We start from the raw sequence: 8,785 nt of genomic DNA, 5'->3' as shown, positions 1-8,785 counted from the left end.
CCCCGTCTCAGTCCATCTTCCAAGTGTCATCTTTTTCCCTTTACATTCATTTCTGTGGTTTGAGTAGTATGACAGAAACTTTAAATAGTATGCCCAATTTCCTCGTTTACCAATTACAGCAAAAATCATCGTGGCTACCTTACATCTTACAGCCCAGATTCGGAGATAGTGACAACTGCTAGCAAAATACCTGTAATTGGATAATAATATCTCACTAAGAGTTAAATCAGTGCAACAGTCATTTATAACTGCTGAATTACTTTCAATGTAATGAGTAGTGCTTCTCAAAAGTAAAGGACTACACGAATCATGAACTATTTTTGACAACAGGATCAATCAAATCATCCGAAACACCTACTAATACTCTCAAAGACTACAACAGCTATTATCAAAGACATCTAGTAATACTGTCTTAGACACACTGTCGGAGTATGCTTTTTCTTTGTTCAGGATGGCGCGTAAGTCTTTTCTTTAGTTGCCACTTTGTTGTCAGAAGACTGAAGTATGTTTTTAACATACTTGTTAGAACTTACGACCTCGTGGAAAAGTATTTGTACAACAATTAAAGTTGCTCTCATCGCATATCATCATGCCATGCATAGGCTCTCGATTTAACTGATAAGGATGCTCAAAAGTCTAAATTTGATTTTTTTTTGCGATTTTAGTAGCCGATAAATATAGCCATCTTTGATCAGAATAAAGGGCACCACTATCATTCACTGACAAATAGTCATTCGCAGTATTGACATCGAGCAGCTGTATCTGAATTGGTCAGTCGACGCACTGCCGTTACCTCGTATAGACTCACTCTGACATGTTAAATACCGCCACAATTTTCTCGAACTTCTATCCAAGGCCGCTTGTAGCTCGTCTCGTTTAGTATGCGCCACCTCCCACGCAGTTCGAGTACCGGGTCGAGGCCGTATTTGATGATCCCAGCTAGGCTACAATGCATTCATTCGCCCTCGCCGTTGGAGGTTGCGGTTGCTTCGTGCCCGAAACACTCGTTACAACTCGCTGCATACTGTAAATTAGATTTGTCCTTCAGCTGAGCTAGGTAGTACACAGAGAGTGTTTCCAAACTGCAGTGCAAAACTACAAGCAGGAGAATGGGGAGATGCGTCCAGTACTGTTAATGCTATCTGTCCGTAGCGATGTTTTAGTTTGCCAGCAAAGTTGAAGCACTCTCGTCCACTCGCTCTCCTCAACTTCGTATTCAAGAGGACTGCAGCGGCACTGGCAGCTGGGGTTTTCTCGTAGGCTGGCGGAGTTCCACGTCCGTTTTTGTTCCGACACGTTGTGCGGGTGCCCTTAACACATGTACTCGAAACTTTCGGTGTTGCTGGAACCATGACAGAGTTTCATTACGTATTAAGTCTCCTGTGCCGGCTACGCTATCATGTACGAGCTGTAATTTTTCACTAATACCTGTTATACAAAGGAAGATTGGTATTTAAGGTACATCATGTTCAAAGAAACAGGGAAAAAGAGCACGAGGGCGATAGGAAGAACCTGGTTTCATTGCTCCCAAACCGTCCTTTTGTACGCCTGAAATGGTTTGAAGATACAGAGGAATTATCTAAATGTGTCTACAGTTTCGATTCCTTACAAACTCGTGCCTTATCCTTCTATTAGAACAGCATTCTTCTATTTGACTGAGAAGTTATATTATGGATATTTATGTAATACAATTTTGATTAATAAAGTTTCTTCTAAGTTTTTGCTTTTGCATTTCTCTCTCGATGTACAGTTGTCAAATTTTTTACACTTGTAATACGTCGCCGCGTCAGTGTTGTAATTTTTGGTCCAAAAACTGGTTTGATTCTGCACTCCACGCTACTCTATCCTGCGCAACTCTCTTCATATTCGAATAACTACTACAACCTACATCTTTCGAACCTGCTTACCGTATTCATCCCAAGATTTCAAATTTTTACTTCCGACACTTACCTCCATCGTTAGACTTACATTTGCCTGAAGCCTTCATATGAATCGTGTCTAATGATCGAAGTTGTGTTATAAATTTCGTTTTTCCTCAATTCGATTCAATATACACTCATTAGATATTGTGTCTATGCAGTATTCTTCTGTACTACTATATTCCAAAGGCTTGTACTGTCTTCAGGCTTGACCTGCTAATTGTCTATGTCTCACCTCTGCACACGGCTGTTCCCAACACTTACTTTTCTACTTTAAAATTCCTTCCTTTCAGAAATGGTTTCCATTCTGTAGCTACTCTGCATTTTATATCGTGTCCGGTCTTCATCAGTTATTTTGATGCCCAGATAGCAAAACTCATTTTCTACTCTTAATGACTCTTTCCCTACTCTAATTGGCCGGCCGCTGTGACCGAGCGGTTCTAGGAGGTTGTCTGGCACCGCGCGCCAGCTACGGTCACAGGTTCTAATCCTGCCTCGGGCGTGGATGTGTGTGATGTTCTTAGATTAGTTAGGTTTAAGTAGTTCTAAGTTCTAGGGGACTGATGACCTCAGATCTTAAGTCCCATAGCGCTCAGAGCCCCTTGAACCTAATCTAATTACTTCAGTACCCATCTGCTTAGTTCGACTACATTGCCTTACCATTCTTTTATTTGTGTTGAAGTTGATCTTATGATGTCTTTTCAAGACACTACCGTTTGCACTCAACTGGTTTTCCAAGTCCGCTTTGTGTCAAATGTGGGCCGATTTCGAGCGAAAACTGCGATTGTATGTGTTGAGGGAAGAGCCGAATGCGCTTCAAATGACTCTGAGCACTATGGGACTCAACTTCTGAGGTCATTAGTCCCCTAGAACTTAGAACTAGTTAAACCTAACTAACCTAAAGACATCACACACATCCATGCTCGAGGCAGGATTCGAACCGGCGACCGTAGCGGTCTTGCGGTTCCAGAGTGCAGCGCCTAGAACCGCTAGGCCACACCGGCCGGCGAATGCGCTTCCTGGAGTGCGGCTGCAGTATAGTAACGCCAACTGCCATACCATGTTGGATACATCGATTCAGAACGTGATAATAATAACAAATTTCGCGTGGTTAAAGTCTTTTTGTAGGACGCCACTTCGGTGACTTTTGTGACTATAACGCATCAGTTACCAACCAAAGAGAGGTTACTGTGTTTGATAGAACTACAGTGTCATCGGCAAACTACAAATATTTTATTTCTCTTCACTGGACATTATTTCCCTTCCCAAATTTCTGCTTAGTTGCCATTATTGCTTGCTCAGTGTACGGATTTAATAACATTTCGTATAGACTACAACCACATTTCACTTCCTTTTCAACCACTGCTCCCCTTCATATCATTTATAACTGTTTTCTGTTTTCCGTACTCCAAATAACATTTCGCTCCCTGTATTTTATCCCTTCTACCATCAGAATTTGAAACAATGTATTCCAGTCAGCACTGTAAAAATCTTTAAATGTTATGGAAGCAGGTTTGTCTATTGAGCTGAGGCGGCATCTCTTTATCTCTGGCACGAGCCATGTGTCGGGTCTTCGCCTTGCTTGCTTTGCCATGGTGTGCTTGGCTACATGAAGGTTAAAAGGAACAGGCTAAGACAGGCCGACAGGGCCTTTACATCCGACTTCCATGGCCCACGTGCATCCTCTATGACCTCATCCCCTTCCCTCAACCCCTTTTCTTTGAACACATTCGCACATTATATATTGTCCACCGCATTGATCTCCCTCGCCCCCTAATGTCTCCCTTCCTCTCCACCCCCAGCCCATTGCCGCACCTTTACCGTTGCGTCTGGCCAGCCGGTGTGGCCAAGCGGTTCTGGGCATTTCAGTCTGGGACCGCGCGACCACTATGGTCGCAGGTTCGAATCCTGCCTCGGGCAAGGATGTGTGTGATGTCATTAGGTTAGTTAGAATTAAGTAGTTCTAAGTTCGAGAGGACTGATGACCTGAGCTGTTAAGTCCCATAGTGCTCAGAGCCACTTGAATCATTTTTACCATTGTGTCCCACCCTTTCTCCATCTCCACAGCCACCACTTCCTTTTCCAACGCAACTTCCATCATCTACCCCTCCCAGATGATGAGCTTTGCCCTTACATCTGCCCTTCCTACGAACTCTAACCCCACCTTCCTCCCGCCTCCTCCTCAGGGCTCCCTCTCCTTCCCCTCCCTTCTCTCTTGTGCTCCCCTTCAGTGTCTCTGCACTCCCTCCTGCCTTGTCTTCCCTCTTTGACTACCCCACCAGTCTCCTGCCTCTAGGTGTACCCACTGATATTCCTCCTCTTTTCATCCTGCCCCCTCCCCTGCTGCACCTTGCTCTCCCTTCCTTTTCCATCCTCTCTGGCCCCTCCCTCGGCAGGTCCCACCTGGAAGTTTTATTCTTCACCGTGTGTGCTCCAAGTGGGTTTTAAGTGTGTTGTTCTGGAGTGTTTTTAATACTGCGGTCGACTTTTAACCTGTAGGTGTGTCTTCAGTGCCTTCTTTGTGTTCTAAGAATCGTCAACTGTGTTTTTTAACTTTATGCCGACTTTTTTAATTGTCCCTCCATGAACATCACCATGTCAGTGTATTTTTACCTCCATTAACTCCCCTTACTCTGTTTTATGTCCCCCTTCTTTTATCTTCTTATATGTATCATTTTATTCTTGTTTTAGTTGTAGTGTCACTCGGCTGAAGAGCGGTGGATTGTGCTGCTGACAGCCCTCCCCTGCCCATATGGGGAAGGGGAATGAAATTACAATAAAGAAAAAAATAAACAGGCTGACAGGGTGTTTTCCAACAAGGTTGGAGAGAGTTACGAACATGTTCCGGAGAAGCCAATACTACCGCATACTGAGCGTGTTACTGCTACGACTGCGAGCAGTCGGTCCCAGAGCAGTGCAGGGCCGCTCTTGCCTTGGCGTGACGAGGAGCAGCGACACCGCTGAGTGGGTTGGCGCGGCGCGGCGAGGCTATGTTGGTGTAGCGGAATTGGAGTTGTTAGCGTCCGCAGTGGAAGCTGTTGCTGTCCGTGAGCTGCTGGCCGTGGGTGTGGCTGTGTCCTGTGCTGTGGCGTCAAGCAGTATCTACCACCCTCATGCTGCTGTCAGACACGGTGTCCTTTTCAGTGGATGAGCCGTTTTAAGTTCTATGCTCCGAAATGCCAAGTTGTTGGTACTTAATATTCTGTTGGAAACCGTGCCATGTTGTGATTGCACTACTTTACTTTCTGACTCAGCAGTGTACGAGTTCTGCCCTTGCTGTACTGCTACACATATTTAAATCAGTTTGTTGTGCCTTTAAAATAAGTTTTCTATGGTTTTGTCAGGCACATACCATCTAAAATGTTTTAACGTGAAGCCTGTGAAAAACGCTAAGCTCCTGTAGTCCTGTTAGTGATTCTTAAATTATATTCAATCTGGGAGGTGCCAGTACAAACACTGTAAATTTCTAATCTTTTTTTGCTGCACATTACTAGTATTCGATGTTACTTACGTTAGTTAAGCCACTTAATTGTGCAGTGCTTGTATAAGTTGAGTTGTGTAATTAAGTTCTAATATGCTGTCCATTTTCACTGTGGTCATGGAAACAGGAAAGGCAGAAGCCGACTAGTCATAATTAAATTTCACCTCCTTGTCTGAAAGTTCGTCTATATCAGCCACAGTATGAGCTGCTCCTCTGATCCTTTAATTCATTGTCTGCTATATTAGATTAGTGCTGGGTTAAAGGTTGACGGCGTCACAAGAGTCACAACGTTTGGCTATAAACTGACTGCTTTTTCCGTAAGTTGCAGGGTGGGACTTGTTTGTCTATGTCGTGTCTGAGGCTGCCTTTTTAGGTGTTGCTGCCGTCGGGCCCAGTCAGTGAGGCCTACACTCTCCTTATGCGACCGCAGTGCAACGACAAAATGTTGATCAGAAAGCGCCTTCCTCACTAATTTTTTTAGTGTAAATCATGCTGTTTTAAGTAAGAGGAAGCAGAGGGTAGTGATTCTACTGGTCCAATCAGACTGCTGTTTAGACAAATTAAAATTGCTGTTTGAAAGATTTTGTTTTTCCTATTTTTCTCTAAGATAAGGTGGTTTAAATACTGTGCAACTGTGTTGTGCTTGAAGTTTCATGGCAAGGGATTGGTTATATCCTTGTGATGGTAATTTTTTTTTATATGATTGCGATATATTTAAGCTGAAGTTTAAATTCAGTTGAGGTATAATTTCATTAGCTGTGCCTATTTGTTCATGTTACAAGAGTGATTTTGTTTTAAATTGACGTATTCATAAATAAATATTACATTTTTTATCAAGAATTTACGCTTTGAATTACTGTGTGTTATATTTCACGGGCTAATCACTGATGGCTGTGAACTATAAGTTCAATGTACTGTTTTAATTTTTCATTTTATTGTTACATTTTATTTAAATAAAGTTTATCGGCTAATAGCCATCCTATTATGCTATTATCATGTGGTAAATAAAGGAAGTAAAAAGGGGATTGTCGTATAGTATCCTTAAATGGGTCTGGTCCTCCTATTCCCACAACCATGTGCTGTGCAATCACCAATCTTTTTTTAACCTAAATTTACGACAAGATGATCGCAGCAAGACGGTCGAAATGTCGGAAATTTAGGTTTCTTTAGTATTTTACAACGACGCGGCCCAATACCCATAATAACGTTATTCAAAATGACACTATTTATGGAACCATACGAACTTACAAAACACAAATTCATTGGGAATTCCATAGAGAGGTTCGATAGTGTAGGGAAGCAGCCTACTCACGTCGTATAAAATTCACATCAGTCTTTCCATTGTGTGCCAGCCAGTCCGCTGTAACTAGCGCTGATGTCATAAATGTTGCGCAATACTTTAAAAATCAAGTAAATAACCTGAAACGTTTCTAGCATGTCAGGAGCAATACTAAACCAATATGTGTTGAATATCAGTTCAATAGCTTTAACCATTTTCGAGATTTGGACGTTTTTCTGTAAAAATCATTGGCGCAACAGCAAATAGCTAGAAACTTAAAAATTTATATTTAGATTCCTTTTGCATAACAATTTAGTAGAAACAGTATTTTGGATCTCACAAATTAAAATTTTAATTGAAATTCATGATTTTATGGTTTTTGTCTTAAAAATTAAGGAAGCAAATAGAGTAAGTAGGTGAATAAATAAAGCTAGGATGTTGAAATTTAAATAGAAGGGAGACACGCTACAATCATAAAGACGTAAAAAGTTTCAACTGATGAACTATAAAACTATAGCGGTAGCGTGTCTCCAAAGGGCAACTTCAGAGCTCGTCTACTGCGTGTAGTGTAATTAAATTAATTCTCTCGCCCAAAATATTGGATTTAGCCACGTCAGACTTTTATTATGGTTACTTACCTTTGTGCTGATTGCACATTTAAATTGAGAGCTTCATTGGCCATCAGCAAAGGAAGCAATGATTTATTTAGTAACTTAAAGTTGTGCATTACTAGCCCAGCGGCTAGTTGGGACAGCGAATTTAATCAAGCGTTCCCTTAGCCGTCCGCACCGCGGCGTTATACACTCCTGGAAATGGAAAAAAGAACACATTGACACCGGTGTGTCAGACCCACCATATTAGCTCCGGACACTGCGAGAGGGCTGTACAAGCAATGATCACACGCACGGCACAGCGGACACACCAGGAACCGCGGTGTTGGCCGTCGAATGGCGCTAGCTGCGCAGCATTTGTGCACCGCCCCCGTCAGTGTCAGCCAGTTTGCCGTGGCATACGGAGCTCCATCGCAGTCTTTAACACTGGTAGCATGCCGCGACAGCGTGGACGTGAACCGTATGTGCAGTTGACGGACTTTGAGCGAGGACGTGTAGTGGGCATGCGGGAGGCCGGGTGGACGTACCGCCGAATTGCTCAACACGTGGGGCGTGAGGTCTCCACAGTACATCGATGTTGTCGCCAGTGGTCGGCGGAAGGTGCACGTGCCCGTCGACCTGGGACCGGACCGCAGCGACGCACGGATGCACGCCAAGACCGTAGGACCCTACGCAGTGCCGTAGGGGACCGCACCGCCACTTCCCAGCAAATTAGGGACACGGTTGATCCTGGGGTATCGGCGAGGACCATTCGCAACAGTCTCCATGAAGCTGGGCTAAGGTCCCGCACACCGTTAGGCCGTCTTCCGCTCACGCCCCAACATTGTGCAGCTCGCCTCCAGTGGCGTCGCGACAGGCGTGAATGGAGGGACGAATGGAGACGTGTCGTCTTCAGCGATGAGAATCGCTTGTGCCTTGGTGCCAATGATGGTCGTATGCGTGTTTGGCGCCGTGCAGGTGAGCGCCACAATCAGGACTGCATACGACCGAGGCACACAGGGCCAACAGCCGGCATCATGGTGTGGGGAGCGATCTCCTACACTGGCCGTACACCTCTGGTGATCGTCGAGGGGACACTGAATAGTGCACGGTACATCCAAACCGTCATCGAACCCATCGTTCTACCATTCCTAGACCGGCAAGGGAACTTGCTGTTCCAACAGGACAATGCACGTCCGCATGTATCCCGTGCCACCCAACGTGCTCTAGAAGGTGTAAGTCAACTACCCTGGCCAGCGAGATCTCCGGATCTGTCCCCCATTGAGCATGTTTGGGACTGGATGAAGCGTCGTCTCACGCGGTCTGCACGTCCAGCACGAACGCTGGTCCAACTGAGACGCCAGGTGGAAATGGCATGGCAAGCCGTTCCACAGGACTACATCCAGCATCTCTACGATCGTCTCCATGGGAGAATAGCAGCCTGCATTGCTGCGAAAGGTGGATATACACTGTACTAGTGGCGACATTGTGCATGCTCTGTTGCCTGTGTCTATGT

The sequence above is a fragment of the Schistocerca gregaria genome, chromosome 2, assembly GCF_023897955.1.
Source record: "Schistocerca gregaria isolate iqSchGreg1 chromosome 2, iqSchGreg1.2, whole genome shotgun sequence".
NCBI classification, from domain to species: Eukaryota; Metazoa; Arthropoda; class Insecta; order Orthoptera; family Acrididae; genus Schistocerca; species Schistocerca gregaria.
This window is presented reverse-complemented; position numbering follows the sequence as displayed.